We start from the raw sequence: 17792 nt of genomic DNA on the forward strand, positions 1-17792 counted from the left end.
ATTTTTGTTTATCGATTTTATCTGAGGACCTTTTCAAGTAACAAAGGCTTACATTTTCTCCCCCACCTCTCTATACTTCTTCCTTTATCCAGCTGGTTTGACTATTTTAGCTTCACTTGAAATATTACCATGAGTGTCATGTCCAAAGAATGACAGAGAGGAATGTTGAAAGTAACTTCAACAGAATCACTGTGGAAGACCTGAAGGGCCCCTTCATGACTTCAAAGTGAGAAGCACAGCTCCTAGTAGGAGTTTGTCCTTTTAGTGTGTGTGTGTGTGTGTGTGTGTGTGTGTGTGTGTGTGTGTGTGTGTGTGTTTAGTTATCCACCTTCCATGGCACATGTAGAGAGGTCAGAGGACAACTTGCCAGAATCATTTCTCTACTTCTCCCATGTAAATATGTAAATCCCAGGTATCTAACTCGGCTCATCAGGCTTGGTGGCAAGTGTCCTTGTCTCTATTGAGAGTTTTTATTGCTTCCAAAATAATTCTAAGGGAGGGGGTGGGAAAAAATAATTCTAAGATTCTTTTTCTCATTTACTTAAACATGTGATTCAAATTCACCTAAAAAAGACTGAAGGCATATGACCAGTTTGGAAAGTGAATTTTATTACAATCAAAAGCTTGATTTCATCCGAGTGGTTTTTTTGTTTTGTTTTATTTTTTGTAAAAGAAAAATCTCTCTTCTATCATTTTGTTACGATTGTTGGCACCTCAATAATTGATAACAGACAAGAATATAGTCAACCTAATATTAATAATGGATTAATTTAAAATAATACAAGGAACCAGGCAGTGGTGGTACATGCCTTTAATCCTAGAACTTGGGAGGAAGAGGCAGGCTAGTCTCTGAGTTTGAGGCCAGCCCTGTCTAAAGAACAAGTTCCAGGACAGCCAGGGCTACATAGAGATACCCTGTCTTGAAAAGTAAAACAAAAAGCCAAAAACAAAAAAACAAAACAGAAAAACCACAAAGGGCTGGAGAGATGGCTCAATGGTTAGGAGCACTGACTGCTCTTCCTAGGAAGCTGAGTTCGCACATCAGGGATCTCACAACCATCTGTATGTCTAGTTCCGGGGGGTTTGATGCATTCTTCTAGCCTCCGAGAGCACCTGCATATATATAGCACACACTTACACAGAAGCATTTATATACACAAACAACAATTTAATTTAAAATCTTGAAATAAAAATACAAAGGGATTGGAACCCAAATGTTTGATCCTGGCTTTATCTGCACACTATTATGAATTTACCTGAGGGGGCTGGAAAGATGGCTCAACAGCTAAGAGTATATACTGTTCTTACAAAAGACCCAAGTTCCCAGCACAACACCATATCAGGGGACCTGATACCCAACACCAATAAAGGCGCCTGTAACTCCAGCTCCAAGAACTCCAACACCCACTTCTAGTCCATTCAGGCACCTGAACATATGTGTGCAGACACACACACACACACACACACACACACAGAGAGAGAGAGAGAGAGAGAGAGAGAGAGAGAGAGAGAGAGAGAGAGAGGATACACATAAAAAATTAAATAAAGAACTTATTTGGAAGTCTCACCAACATGTTTAGCTTTATCTAAACATGAACTGAACAAGGACAACAACAATAGACATGAGAAATGGACAGGGCCAGAGGAGGGGAGAGGAATCCCACAAGGCCTCAACCCTACACAAGAGCTAAAGGTGACTAAGGAATGCTAAGAGTGGAAGATATAGTCTTCCACAGGGAAGAGCACACTAATGAGTTCTCCAATACCAAAAGGTCAGCGCTGAAAATATACTACAAGTAACATTATACAGACTGAGCAGGTTATATTTAGGAATATATATTATGTATGAAATGCTTGTAATAGCAGTTAATGACAAGGGGGGCCATGAATTTAAAAGAAAGCAAGAAGGGATATATGGGGGAGGTTAGAAGGAGGAACAGGAAGGGAGATATGTAATTATATTACAATCTCAGAAAAAAAAGTAATATGTTTTTAAAAGAACTTATTTGGAAAATAATAAAATGAGAGGCCTACAGAATTCTAGTGGTATGGACAACAACCCCCGGTGCTTGAAGAAGGAAGGAGAGAATGACCAATTAAATGAATCCTTTTCAGTGACCTCTCTATTACAATAGAAATTACAACGTTGAGGCTCAAAAGGGTTTTCACAAAGCAATAAATAATTAGTTCTTCAATTATTAAATTTCTAAAAGGAAAATAAGGGGCTGGAGGGATGGCTCAGTGGTTAAGGGCACTTGCAGAGAACTCAAGTTCAATTCCCAGCACCCACATGGCTGCTCATATCCATCTGTAACTCAGTTCCAGGGAATCTGGCACCCTCTTCTGACCTATGCAGGCATTCATGTCGCATATATAATTCAGGCAAAACACTCATAAACATAAAAATGAATAAATTCCTTTTTAAAGACCCCATCTAATTATTTTTGTAATTGTATTTGCAGATGCATATAACTCCTTACCTAATAACTTCAAAGCTGACCAATATGAGGGGTTGTTATAAAGGTTTGAATGAAACTGCCCCCCATAGACTCATACATTTACATGTTTGCTCCTTAATTGATTGTTTGGGAAGGATTAGGAGGTGTGGCCTTGAAGAAGTGGATGTGGCCTTGCTATAGTAGATATGACCTTCTGGAGGAAGTGTATCACTGTGGGTGGACTTTGAGGTTTCTAAAACCCATGCTATGGGTGGATATGGGAAGATAATCTGGCTACAACATCTGTCACCCTATTGACCACCAGGGTTGATTCACCTGATCTGGCTGGCTAGACAATTGTCCTCTTCCCCATCACTGCTCCATCTGCTCAACATATGTGCAGCCTGCCTGAAGCTGCATGCTCCATTGAAGAAGATAGTCTTTCCCAAAAGAAGACAAGCCTTCAACCAAAAGCATATGAGTAGCTGTGCTCAAAAGCCCACACTAGACCTACTCTGTCTCTCTCTGCCTGCTTGCTGCCTGTGGATCAGGATATAAAGCTCTTAGCTCCTTCTCCAGCACCATGTCTACCCTTCATGCTGCCACACTCCCCACCATGATGATAATGAACTAATCTGAAACTATAAGCAAGCCCATAATTAAATGCTTCCCTTTATAAGTTACCTTGGTCGTGGTGGTGTCTCTTCTCAGCAATAGGGCAGTAACCAAGACAGTTGTCATTCTTTCTCATCTGATAGGAATATTATTTTGCCACCAAAAAAAAGCAACTTGGGGAAAAAAAGAAGCCCACAAACCTACCTAACAGGACACTGGGTTTTCCCTGGTGAGTTAAAAGAGGACCTTCCAAGCCAGGCATGATGCAGGCTGTTAATCCTAGTACTCAGGAGACAGGAGGCAGGTGATTTCTGTTCATTTGAGGCCAGCCTGGCCTACATATCAAATTCCAACCATAGAGCTACAGAATGAGACCCTGCCCCTCCCCTACCAAAACCTTTCCTATCTTCTGTAGACATACCATTCTAAATTCCCCTGCCAAATCAGCCCATGACTCTGTTTCACATATTGCTCAGAACCCTGGTCCTCCTAGAGCCTTAGTATTCAACACACATCAGAATCACTGGCCTTTGAAAATAGGCCCATGTCCAGGACCCAACCCCAGAACATGTGGTAAGAATATACAAGAATATCATGAACATCAGACAGAGGCACTAGCATTGACTGTACCCTTGCTGGTTACTAAAGAGTATCCTGAGTGCCCTTCCATTTTTTTTTTTACAAAATAAAATAAAATTTATTTATTGTGATAGTACTGAAAATAATGCTGTCAGAAAATAACATTTTTAGGCAGAAAAAAATGGGTAAAGAATCAAACATATATTTATATTCTTTAGTAGATGGAAGGTGAAGTAATAAATGCATTTAATTTAATTGCTATTCATAAAATTTGTACTTCTGTAAAATGTTACTTTAGAGTACAATACAAAATAAAGTGTGCCCTTCCCCTTGTATGAATCCATACATGAGCTAATGGCCAAAAATGTGCTAGTCACCTCCTTTTCCTGAACTATGACCTTAATCTGAGCATGCTCTGTGACATACATCTTAAACTTTGTGTTCTCTGAAATGTGCTCTCCTCTATGAATATGTCTAAGCTCCTGGGTAAAATCCCCAAGCTTCCTCTTTAGAGGAAGGAGCAGCATGGGGTATGATGCTACTGCTTCCTTAGATGATGCAGGGGCTACACCCTTTTCCATTACCTTTTCTTCTGCTTGAGCATCTCTGCTTTACCATTCTCAAGAGGAGTGCTCATAGATTGGAGCTATGGCTCAGTCATTAAGAATGACAACTGCTCTCCTAAAGGATCTGAGGTTAATTCCCAGTACAAACAATAGGCAGCTCACAGCTGCCTGTAACTCCAGATTCAGGGTACTCTGCCCTCTCTTCTGGCCTCTGAAGGTACCTGTACTCTTACACATGGGTATGCACATAACAGGGACATGCACACATGCGCATAATTAAAAACAAAATAAATCTTGAATAAGAAAGAGGACAGATCATTGTGTTCTGTTGAAGTATATAAAAAAGAAAAAAAAAGACAGAAAAAAAAACTTTTCCCCAATAACTCCCTTTCTTAGCTTTGTTGTTTCTGCTTTGGCTGCAATTGCTCTAAAGGGAGGATTGAAATTGCAGTGCAGATCTCAGGTAGAGTGCTTGTGTAGCATGCAAAAATCCTTGGGCTTAATACTGAACACTGAAAAAATGGAGAGGAGAAATTGTCCTTGGAAGAGAGAGGAGGAGTCAGAACAAAATGAAAAAGCAGCTCGTACTTGGCCTTGACTGGAGCTGGAGTTAATGAACTCTCCCCTCCCCTTTCTACCTTCTCCTGCCTCATCCAACTCCCAGCAAAGTTTGCCTCAGGTAAAGCTGCAGGCCTACTGATCTTTCCAGAACCAACACTGTATGGAAGCCAAGTAAATAGATATGGAATGCTTTTGTGGTCCTACCTTGTCAGACCCAAATCTCAGTAAAACATGAAAAATAGACATTTGGGCTGTTTTGATCATTTGTGTTAGCCAGAAAGTCCCATTTATTTGCAAGCTGTCTCTTTGCTTTGGAAAGAAGGTGATGGTTGTGACAAGGTATCAGAAGTCCAGGCAGCGTCCTTGCTGATGGTTCTACATGAACAGATAATTTTGTTTCACCCAGAAACTATGAAGCTAATCTGAAACCTGCTCCCCCAACTTCTATCGCTCTGTATTTCATCCTAAGATGGGGTCTCTTGTAGGGCAGACTGGTCTACAACTTGCTTCATATGTAGCTGAGGCTATCCTTGAACTCCTGAACCTTCTGCCTCCACCACCCACCACCACCACCAAGTAATGGAATTATAGGAGCACAATCCCTCCTCCTCCATTTCTTTTCTACACCATGAAATCCAAAGCTGAAGGTAAGAAAGAAAGAGACTGAACCTTACCAATTCAAAAGTTACATAAGAGTGTCTGTAAGTTTTATAAAATTGATTAATCTAATTTTAGTACTTTTCCTGTGCTCCAACCTGATCATGAGTTGGAGGTTTTCACAGAGCAATTAATCACAGAGCAAGAAGAATTTCCAGACTCAAAATGTTGGAAATGCTTAGAATATCAAGCAATCGGGTGAGCAGTATTTGCTTGTTAAATTGCATAATGTCAAATGAATATTACTTTCAGATATTCAAATAAAAGACAAAATACCAAACAACCTTGCAAGTTCTAACTCTCCATAATCATTGAACAGAAAAGGTAACCCAAATAATAAAAAGTGAGATAATATTTCTAGAAGGGAAAATAAATGTCAGGTCTTGTCAAACTAATATATAAATTCCACTAAAATCACTGTTGAAATGGGAATTTTTAATAAGTGAAATTATTGCAAAGTTCACATAAAGGATGAGCATAAGAAAATAAATCCAAGATAAAATTAAAGACAAAAAGTGAGAGGATGATTCATATGTTCAGATATTAAATTTATGCCTTTAACCCCCAGCACTCAGGAGTTAGAGGCAGGTCCTAACTAATGAGATCCTATCCAAGTTCTGAGGTTCCAAGAGTACAGTACAACACAGGGGGATGGAACCCAGCAGTTGATGCACGTGAAGAAAGCTTTCTACCAACTGAGCCACATCTCCAGCTCCCGTAAGCTAGTTCAGAATAAAATGTTTCTTAATAGTTCATGGCCACAAATGTGGTATTGGAAACGTTCTAAGTAGCATGAAAATTACCAGCATTTCCACATATGCTCTGGTGTACACGCATATCTCTATAAGACCACACAGGAACTGGTGACAATTGTTATAGAAAGCAATTATCTGAAAGGGCCCCATTTGTTCTTTTAGAACCAGTTTAACCCTTCCTCTTTCTCTGTGTATGAGACTTCAAGATCCACTTTCACTGGCTTCCCGGCCTTATAATTTCTAATTGATAGCCAATTCTAGGTACAAAGGGCAGGCAATGAGACGAACTATTGGCCCATATCCTTCCTCTTACTGTGACCAAGATTATGCATGAAAATGTCTCTCTAAGAAAGACTACAGAACCCATTGCTTTGCCATCTACTCTAGGATGATCTCTGTTGCTGTGAACACACACTGAGGGAAGTCAGTGTAGAAACTCAAGTGGAACTTGAAGTAGAAACCATGGGGGTTGGCTTGCTAGCTGTCATATACAGTTCAGGAGCACCTGCCCAGGGAATGACACTGCTTAAGACAACCCCTCCAACATCAATTAACAATCAATACCATAACTTCACAGGCCAATCCGATCTGGGCAATCTCTCCATAGGGACTCCCTTCTCACATGACTCTAGGCCAACAGTTCTCAATCTTTAGATATCACATATCCTGCATATCAGATAGTGACATTACAATTCATAACAGTATCAAATCACAGTTATGAAGTAGCACCCAAACTAATTTTATGGATGGGGTCACCACAACATGAAGAACTATTTCAAAGGTTCCATAGCATTAGGAAAATTGAGAACCACTGTTCTAGGTCATAGTAAGTTAACAATTATAACTAGGATATTAGAATTCTCCAGAAAAATGAAGCCAACAAGGGGTGTGTGTGTGTGTGTGTGTGTGTGTGTGTGTGTGTGTGTGTGTGTGTGAGAGAGAGAGAGAGAGAGAGACAGAGACAGAGAGACAGAGAGACAGAGAGACAGAGAGACAGAGAGAGACAGAGAGAGACAGAGAGACAGAGAGAGAGACAGTGACAGAGACAGAGACAGACAAAGACAGACAGAGACAGACAGAGACAGAGAGAGGGGAAGGGAGAGAGAGAGAAAGAGAGAGAGAGAGAGAGAGAGAGAGAGAGAGAGAGAGAGAGAGAGAGAGAAGTATGCTCTCTCTAGAGTCTGGTAACTATGGCTTTCCCTTGTCTGTTCAAGTCTAGAGTACTTTTTCCTGTAGTTGAAATTTAGAATGTCCTCCAGTCCTCCACAGGGTCCTGTGCTGAAGGCTTAGCCCTCAGATGGCTACATTTCAAGGTACACTAGACTTTAAAGAAGCAGAATCTAGGTCTGGTAAGATGTCCCAATGGGAATGAGAGCTGGCCTGCATGCCTGGTGACCTGAGTTTGATCCCTGGACCTGCAATGGTAGAAGACAATGGACTCTTACACGTTGTCCTCTGGTCTATGCATGCGCACCCATGCTCACGGAAATAAAAGTAACTTTAAAATTAAGAAATAACATAATCCCTTAAGGAACTGTGTTCCATTATTTCATTTGACTACTATGATACCTGTTTCCTTCTGAGTGTCTGACTAAGGTTCTCATTTATAAATATTAATGTTTATAGTTAAGCATAGCCACGAGCAGCTAACATAATGAATTCTATTAGTTTATTGTAATCATAGGCCAGCCAAGTGATCAAAAAGATGCACTCTATCTCTCCCTTTCTCCCTCGTTCCCTCTCTCCCTCTTCCTGCACACAGCCCCATGTGTGTGTGTGTGTGTGTGTGTGTGTGTGTGTGTGTGTGTGTGCCCGCCCTCTATATCCTATTTCCCCTCTCCCTCCCCCAAGAATTTTGAAATGAAACCAGGGACAAAAATCCAGGAAAAAATTGAAATGCTGACACCTCTATAGCCATGGTCTCTGGCCCTCTGAATCACGCTCTGGCCTTGTTATCAACTCCAGGACACAGCTGGCCATGGACAGGCAGTCCAACACAATGTTTAAAATTCAAAATATGAAACTCTGAATAATGAAGCCATCTGGTCCATATTATGTTGTCCCACAATCATAAGTAATGTGGGCTATAAATACAACAAGCAGAAGGAAGCAAACAAGAGACTATTCATCAGTTCAGAGAATGCACACATGATATGATGACTCTGGTGTAGATTCTATCACAGACACAGACATGTTCTTTCAGAAAACTCTCTACAAATGGTGGCCCAAAACAGACCTGGATTGAAATAATTCAACCTGTTAGTACTTTTCTGTCATATACCTTCCCTCAAGAATCTGTACAATAATCACAGGATACAGAGAGAGGGAAGGACCTGGGTGGGAGAGGGAAGTGGGAGGGGAAAGGGAAACAGGATCAGGTATGGGGGCAGGAAAGAAGCCCAGGGGGCAGGAAAATGAATGGAAATAAGCAGCTTCTGGGGGTGGGGAGTGTGGGGACCCTCTAGAAAGTGCCAGAGACCTGGGATGTAAGAGACTTCCAGGACTCAGTGAAGGTGACCTTACCCGAAATGCCCAACACTGAGGAAGATGGACCTTGAAGAGTCCACCTGCAGTAGATAGACAGGGCTCCCAGTGGAGGGTTGGAGTCACTAACCCATCTTCAAATTTTTTAACCCAGAATTGTTCCTCTCTAATAGAAATACAGGTTCTAAAATGGAGCAAAGTCTAAAGGAAAGGCTCTTTAGTGACCAGTCCTACTTGGGATCCATCTTGTGGGTGGGCACCAAATTCTGACACTTACTGATGCTATGTTGTACTTATAGACAGGAGCCTAGCATGGCTCTCCTCTGAGAGGCTCTACCAGCAGCTGACTGATACAGATGTAGATACTCAAAGCCAACCATTGGATGGAGGTCAGAGGTCAAGGACCCCTATGGAAGAGTTAGGGGAAGGATTGAAGAAGCTGAAGGGGGTGGCAACCCCATGCGAAGACCAACAGTGTCAATGAACCTGGATCCCTGGGAGCTCCCAGAGACTAAGTAAGCCACCAACCGAAGAGTGTACATGGTCCGAGGCCCCTAGCATATATGTAGCAGAGGGCTGCTTTGTCTGGTGTTAGTTGGAACAGATACACCTAATTCTGTAGAGATTTGATGCCCCAGGGTGGGGGACATCTAGGGGACACCCTCTCAGAAGTGAAGAGGAGGGAGGCTGGGAGAAAAAATTCTGGCAGGGAGGGCCAGGAGGGGGACAGCATTTGGGTTGTAAAGAAATAAAATAATTAATTAGAAAAGAACCTCCATACATAAAAGATCTGTTTCTTTTTAAAGAATGAATAGTTAGCCCACCATGGTAGTACACACCTCTACTCTTAACATTTGTTAGGCTGGAACAGGAGAACTATGAGTTTGAAAACAAACCAGGCTACATAGTAAGAATTTATCTCAAAAAAAGGGAAAAATGTGCACAAAAGTGGAAAGATGCTTCAGTAGTTAAGAACAGTTGCTGCTCCCTAGAGGACCAGAATTGGGCTTTCAGCAATCACATCAAGCTGCTTGCCAACTCTGAAACTCCAACTCTGAGTAATCCAATGCCCTCTTCTGGCTTCCAACATTACCTGCACTCATGCTTGCATATAAACACAGATACTTGTAAGTTTTGTTTTGTTCTGTTCTGAGACAGTGTCTCTCTACATAGCCCTGGCTGTCCTGGAACTCACTATATAGACCAGCCTGGTATCAGTCTCAAAGAGATTTGCCTGCCTTTGCCTCCGAGTGCTGGAACTAAATGCATGTGCCACCACATCCATCTAAGGACATCTATTTCTAAGGACACACTGTTTTGTATCATATATGAATGACAACAGGAAGCCAGATGTGGTAGTGTACACCTTTAATTCCAGCACTCAGGAGACAGAGTCAGAAGGTTATCTGTGAGTTTGAGACCAGCCTCATCTATTTACCAAGCTTCAGACCAGCCAGGGCTACATAGTGAGACATAGTCTCACAAGAAAGGAGAGAGAGGAGAGAGAGGAGAGAGAGGAGAGAGAGGGGAGAGAGAGAGAGAGAGAGAGAGAGAGAGAGAGAGAGAGAGAGAGAGAGAGAGAACAATGACCTATAGTGGTGCCAAATCCAAAGTCAATTCACATTATAAGGATATATTAGTGGATAGGACCCTAAGAAACGAGTACAGCCTATTATTAACTCCCTCTATTAAAATCTATAAGACCTTGTGTGAGAAAATGTCAAACAACCAAAGTGGTTTGACTCTATATCTGACTATTTTCTTTCTGACTACCTCCATGGTTCCTTCCAATTCTGCATCTAGTATTGAGCAATAATCCAGTGAGATGGCTCAGTAGGGAATGGTGTTTGCCACCTAGTCCAATAACCTGAGTCCAGTACACGCATGGTAGAAGGAAGAGTCTGACTTCGCAAGTTCTCTGGCTTCCACATATAAGTCACAGAGTATGTGCTCAGATATATTTTTATACACAAAAAGTAAATTAAAAATCTTTCAAAAATGGTAAAACAAGAGTGATCGTGAGTTGAGAATTCATTGTACTAATTATTCTATACTGGAAAGTTTCCATAGTGAAAATGATTTCCATTTAAAGGATCACTTTAAGTGTGTTTCTGGACAACATGTATTGATCCAGAAACAGAGAACAGACATAGTCTAGAGTGCATGTATGGAGGTCGGAAGACAACTTTTGGGACTCAGTTCTCTCCTTTTACCATATGGGGTTCAGGGATTGAACTAGAAGGTTGTCAGGATTGTTGACAGGTGCCTTTTTTAGCTGAACCATCCTGTTGTCTTTTTCCTCTGTTTCAAAAATGCAGGGTCGCTTGAAATTTTGACTAGAAAGACAAAATAAGAAAATCACTATTAGATGGGGGGTGGGGAACCAGAGGTAGGTGGGTGGATCACTTAGTTTGAAGCCAGACTGATCAATCTACAGAATGAGTTCCAGGACAGCCAGGGCTTCACAGAGAAACCCTCTCTTGAAAAATAAATAGTACAACCATTCTGGAAATCAGTCTGGAGGTTCCTCAGAAAATTGGACATTGAATTGCCTGAGGATCCAGCAATACCTCTCTTGGGCATATACCCAAAAGACGCCCCAACATATAAAAAAGACACGTGCTCCACTATGTTCATCGCAGCCTTATTTATAATAGCCAGAAGCTGGTAAGAACCCAGATGCCCTTCAACAGAGGAATGGATACAGAAAATGTGGTACATCTACACAATGGAATATTACTCAGCTATCAAAAACAATGACTTTATGAAATTCGTGGGCAAATGGTTGGAACTGGAAAATATCATCCTGAGTGAGCTAACCCAATCACAGAAAAACACACATGATATGCACTCATTGATAAGTGGCTATTAGCCCAAATGCTTGAATTACCCTAGATGCCTAGAACAAATGAAACTCAAGACGGATGATCAAAATGTGAATGCTTCACTCCTTCTTTAAAAGGGGAACAAGAATATCCTTGGCAGGGAAGAGAGAGGCAAAGATTAAAACAGACACAGAAGGAACACCCATTCAGAGCCTGCCCCACATGTGGCCCATACATATGCAGCCATCCAATTAGACAAGATGGATGAAGCAAAAGAAGTGCAGGCCGACAGGAGCCGGATGTAGATCTCTCCTGAGAGACACAGCCAGAATACAGCAAATACAGAGGTGAATGCCAGCAGCAAACCACTGAACTGAGAACAGGACCCCCATTGAAGGAATCAGAGAAAGAACTGGAAAGCTTGAAGGGGCTCAAGACCCATTATGAACAACAATGCCAAGCAACCAGAGCTTCCAGGGACTAAGCCACTACCTAAAGACTATACATGGACTGACCCTGGACTCTGACCCCATATGTAGCAATGAATATCCTAGTAAGAGCACCAGTGGAAGGGGAAGCCCTGGGTCCTGCTAAGACTGAAACCCCAGTGAATGTGATTGTTGGGGGGAGGGCGGCAATGGGGGGAGGATGGGGAGGGGAACACCCATAAAGAAGGAGAGGGGCAGGGGTTAGGGGGATGTTGGCCCGTAAACCGGGAAAGGGAATAACACTCGAAATGTAAATAAGAAATACTCAAGTTAATAAAAAAAAAAGAAAAATAAATAAATAAATAAATAACCAACCTTATCATGAAAATTTTTTCTCTATATTGGCCCTGTCTTTGTTTTATGAAAATATATGTGGGTTGATATTGTACATACTGTGAGTCAAATGTTTTACTTAAGGTTATGGATATTTTCTACCATTTATGTATTTTTTCCTTGTCTTTTTTCTTTTTTCTTCTTTACTTTTTTCCCATTGGTCATCTAGAAAGCCAGTCCCTATTTTGTTGTCCATACTTTTAACCTCAGGATTTAGCTATTATTAATGCCCAATAAATGTTTGAATTCCTATTTCAATTCTGTTCTCTCAAAACTGCATGATGAAAAAATTGGTGTTATTACTTATTTGATTATACATTTCCATAGGCATGAAGAATAATTCAAAGAAACTTTCGTTTCCTTGGGTGACTACTCCTTACTGATGTTATTTCATAGGAAGGACTATGAATTCAGCCATTTAACTCTACTGAGACTGCTTCCATATATTTAAGAAATGAGTTAACATAGGTTCCAGAGTATATATTGTACATTGGGAAGTTATATTTGATACTTTGAGGTACCTAGGATCACATTCTTATTTTGTAAGTAATGTGTTTATTTGTGTTTTGGTGTCCATGTCAAGCATGTGAAGATCAGACAAATTTGGGAATCAGTTCTCTACTTTCACCTGGATCCCAGGGGTTAAAGTCAGGTCATTAGGCTTGGCAGCGAGCACCCTTTCCACTGAGCCTTCTTACTGTCTCCCCGAGACTAGCATTATAAAAGCAATGATATCCGTGCATACCTCCCTGACTCTCAAAACTGACTCTTACACTTTTCTACTTCTTCTGCAGTGTTTCCTGAGCTTTGGAAGGAATGATACAAAAGTCCTCTTTAGAAACTGATCATTCTACAGTTACATATTCTCCATACCTTGATCACTTAAGAGTCTTTGCATCAAATGTTGCACTCTGGAGAAAAAAAGAACTTGTCCAGTGAAGTCTAATCTATGGATATGTTTGTTGTTGTTGTTGTTGTTGTTGTTGTTGTTGTTGTTGTTGTTGTCTGATACATGGTCTAATATAGTCCAAGATGGTCTCTAAATGCTGTGATCATAGGTATGTGACATCATGCCACGTTCATGCAGTTCAACCAGGGCTAACTGCATGCTAGACAAGCATTCTACCAACTGAGTCACATCTCCATCCCTGGATTCATTTCTTTCAAGTACTATTAATAGAGCATCTACTGTCCTTCAGTCACTCTTCCCAACAAAGGAGATATGCCCCATAATAATATGAACAGATTTGAATGGGTTGTAAAATGAGTAAAAGTCCAAAAGGATGGGCACCTGTTTCAGCTTTTATTGAATTATCAAATTAAGGAACTGTTGGGGAAAACCTTCTGGAGGAAGGAGATAGCGCTTGAGTTTGTAATACTTCCGTGATACTTGTTTGTACCAATGATATTTAAATGTTTCTCAGTAAACAAGTTTCATCTTTTTTCACTTCAAATAACTTGATTCCAACTATGGAAGCCCATCTAAAAATGAAAGAGTAAAACAATCACATAGATTTTTCACCTGGGTCTCTTTCTGCAGCCCAATTAGAAAACCTATCACAAAATATTGCATCATGCCAGCTAGGTGTGGTGATACACAACTGTAACGCTAGCACTTGAGAGGTTGAGTCAGGAAGAAAGCCTCAAGTTCAAAGCCAGCCTGAGCTACATATTGAGAGCCTGTCTGAAAAGAGGAAGGAGAGAGAGAGAGAGAGAGAGAGAGAGAGAGAGAGAGAGAGAGAGAGAGAGAGAGAATCTGTCCTACTCTTGTAGAAATCTGGGGGTTGTAGTTACAATAAGCCTCAAACAGCGCAAGAGCTGGGCAAATGTCTACCTTCTATGTTATTAGAATTAACTTTTCATTGATAACCCTGAGTTATCACTTACTATGTTTTATCTGGGCTGCCCTTAACACCAATTTGCCAGCCATCAGGACCACGTTTCCTTGACCCCTGACCCATAGCAATTTTTTTTCTTGCTCCTCATCTTCTCCTCTCCCTCATGGTTCTCCTCCAACCCCCCAGGTCTAGGAACACTAAAAACCCCCTGTGCCTCTTTCACCCAGCTATTGTCTGTCAGCATCTTTATTTACCAATGAAAAATAACTTAGGGAAAAGCTCACATAGAATCACTTGGGTCTATATGCAGACTCTCTCATCTCTAGGGCAAGCAGGTCTTGGGGGTCCACACTTAGCATTACAATACACAGCAAAAGACCAAACCACAATAGTTCCTCTTTCAGTCCAATAAAAGGCTCCTTTTCTCTCTGATATAGATTGAATATAATTATAACAACTCCAAAATTTATAAGGTATAATATACATTTATAATGTCCAGTCCATTATATTTGAGAATTTAGATAAAGTATTTTATCATGTATCCTAACTTAATGAGTTTAAAATTTTATACCTAAATTATCTTTGCTTTTCATTTGTATTACCATCCTAAAACTATCTTTGTAAATCTAGAACACCTTTTTTTATTTTTTTTTTATTAACTTGAGTATTTCTTGTATACATTTCGAGTGTTATTCCCTTTCCCGGTTTCCGGGCAAACATCCCCCTCCCCCCTCCCCTTCTTTATGGGTGCTCCCCTCCCCATCCTCCCCCCATTGCCGCCCTCCCCCCAACAATCTAGTTCACTGGGGGTTCAGTCTTAGCAGGACCCAGGGCCTCCCCTTCCACTGGTGCTCTTACTAGGATATTCGTTGCTACCTATAAGGTTAGAGTCCAGGGTCAGTCCATGTATAGTCTTTAGGTAGTGGCTTAGTCCCTGGAAGCTCTGGTGGCTTGGCATTGTTGTTCATAATGGGTCTCGAGCCCCTTCAAGCTCTTCCAGTTCTTTCTCTGATTCCTTCAACGGGGGTCCTGTTCTCAGTTCCGTGGTTTGCTGCTGGCATTCGCCTCTGTGTTTGCTGTATTCTGGCTGTGTCTCTCAGGAGAGATCTACATCCGGCTCCTGTCGGCCTGCACTTCTTTCGCTTCATCCATCTTGTCTAATTGGATGGCTGCATATGTATGGGCCACATGTGGGGCAGGCTCTGAATGGGTGTTCCTTCAGTCTCTGTTTTAATCTTTGCCTCTCCCTTCCCTGCCAAGGGTATTCTTGTTCCTCATTTAAAGAAGGAGTGAAGCATTCACATTTTGATCATCCGTCTTGAGTTTCGTTTGTTCTAGGGATCTAGGGTAATTCAAGCATTTGGGCTAATAGCCACTTATCAATGAGTGCATACCATGTGTGTTTTTCTGTGATTGGGTTACCTCACTCAGGATGATATTTTCCAGTTGCATCCATTTGCCTATGAATTTCATAAAGTCATTGTTTTTGATAGCTGAGTAATATTCCATTGTGTAGATGTACCACATTTTCTGTATCCATTCCTCTGTTGAAGGGCATCTGGGTTCTTTCCAGCTTCTGGCTATTATAAATAAGGTGCTATGAACATAGTTGAGCACGTGTCTTTTTATTTTTAAATTTATTTAATACTTAATAATAATTCTTTGGTTTCCGGGCAAACATCCCCCTCCCCCCTCCCCTTCCTTATGGGTGTTCCCCTCCCCATCCTCCCCCCATTGCTGCCCTCCCCCCAACAGTCTAGTTCACTGGGGGTTCAGTCTTAGCAGGACCCAGGGCTTCCCCTTCCACTGGTGCTCTTACTAGGATATTCATTGCTACCTATGAGGTCAGAGTCCAGGGTCAGTCCATGTATAGTCTTTAGGTAGTGGCTTAGTCCCTGGAAGCTCTGGTTGCTTGGCATTGTTGTACATATGGGGTCTCGAGCTCCTTCAAGCTCTTCCAGTCCTTTCTCAATCAGGAGGTTTTGATTGAGGACATGTGGCTACTTGTTAGGTCTGGCTTGGCATGTTATATTTTTATATGGAAATTTGTTCTATTGTTCTTGTTTTGTTTATCTCTTTTTCTGTTGAGGGCAGACTTACACATCACAGCAAATGTATAGAGGTCAGAGAACAACTTGGGGAAGTCATTTCTTTCCTTCTACCATGTGAGTCTTGGGGATTGAACTCAAGAAGTCAGTCATGACTGCAAGCACCTTTACCTGTTTTTGTATGTATTTAAATCTAGATTCTGCATATAAGAGAAAACAGGCAACATGTATCTTTCTGAGTCTGGCTTCTTTTATTTAGTATGATTATCTTAAGTTCCATCTTATTTTTTACAAAAAACACTTTTATTTTTCTTTATGGCTGAATAAAACTCATATATATATATATATATATATATACATCACTTTTTAAAAATATTTTTGTGGATCTCTAGGCTGTATCCATTATTTGGCTACTTTGTTTTTTACTATTATCATTATCAAAATAGGATTTCTTAAGGTTCAATAAGCTATGGTGGCATGGTTCATGGAGATTTCTGCAATCAGATTGTGCCCCTGGTATGATGAAATCACTCCCAAATGTATCTCTTAGGGAAGCAACACAATTCTTGTTTTAGTTATTTTTCGTTGCTGTGATTAAAAAATACCCTGACAAAAGCAAATTAAGGAAGAAAGGCTTTTTTTCTTATTCAAGTAACTGCAAATAGGAAACCAGAGGGGGAGCCCCAGGCTGGGACAAATCCTGGCCACCCCTCCCCCACAGAACAAGGGGAGGTGGTCCTATACCTTTTCCCATCAAAGTGGAGCCCCCCCCTCCTCACTCTGCTGCAGCATCCCCGGGGCCCGGGCCCCATCTTCCCTAGTGTGGGGTAACCAGCCTGCTGTTGCGCCCCACCCCCCTTTCCCCTAGAGTGTATTGTGGGGGGGAGGGGGACAGGCAAAATCGGGAGGATGAACATCTGGCACTGGTAGCAGCAATGATGGGTGTCTAAGAATGAACATTGAACAAAAAACACAACTGTCCAGAGGTAGTTTGTGAACAGAGGAAAAGGTGGAACCAGAACCTTGGGGGCAGGGAGGAGCAAAAGGAGAAGCGGGCAAGGCTAGCAACTTGGTGCCCTGCTAGAGGAAGAGTGTAGTGGGGGAGGCGCGTGTTCGAGCCCCGTCTGCCTTAGGTTGGAAGTGCTCTGGACCTCACTGAAGAGATGGGTGGTAGCACCCATCTGTCTCGTCCCAGGGGAGAGCAGCAAAGTGAGTGGAGCCAACATCACCCTACTTCCTGTTGTCCAACCACGGGGCTCAGCCAACCTGGTGCAGGATTCTCAGTAGGGTAGGGCAGGAGGGAAATCCTCCCGGTAACACTTGATGGGGGACATGCTGGGACCTAAGCATCCCCTGCACTGACCAGACTGCTGCTGCCAGGTCAGCCATCGGGCTTGTCGGAATGAGATGGGGCTGCGGCCCCTTAAGGCCAGGGAATGCTCCCAGGACCCTCTACAGGGAAGCCAGGAACAGCAGGGCAGAAGGGACCCGCAAAACAAAGAGCCCAGAGAGCAATGAGCGAGGGCTCTGAGGGAGTTGCACAGCAGGCTGGACTGTGGCTAGATGGGAAGTTAACCTTGTCAGGAGGGGGCAGGTGTGTTGGGG

Source organism: Rattus norvegicus, chromosome X (genome assembly GCF_036323735.1).
Source record: "Rattus norvegicus strain BN/NHsdMcwi chromosome X, GRCr8, whole genome shotgun sequence".
In the NCBI taxonomy this organism is placed as follows: Eukaryota; Metazoa; Chordata; class Mammalia; order Rodentia; family Muridae; genus Rattus; species Rattus norvegicus.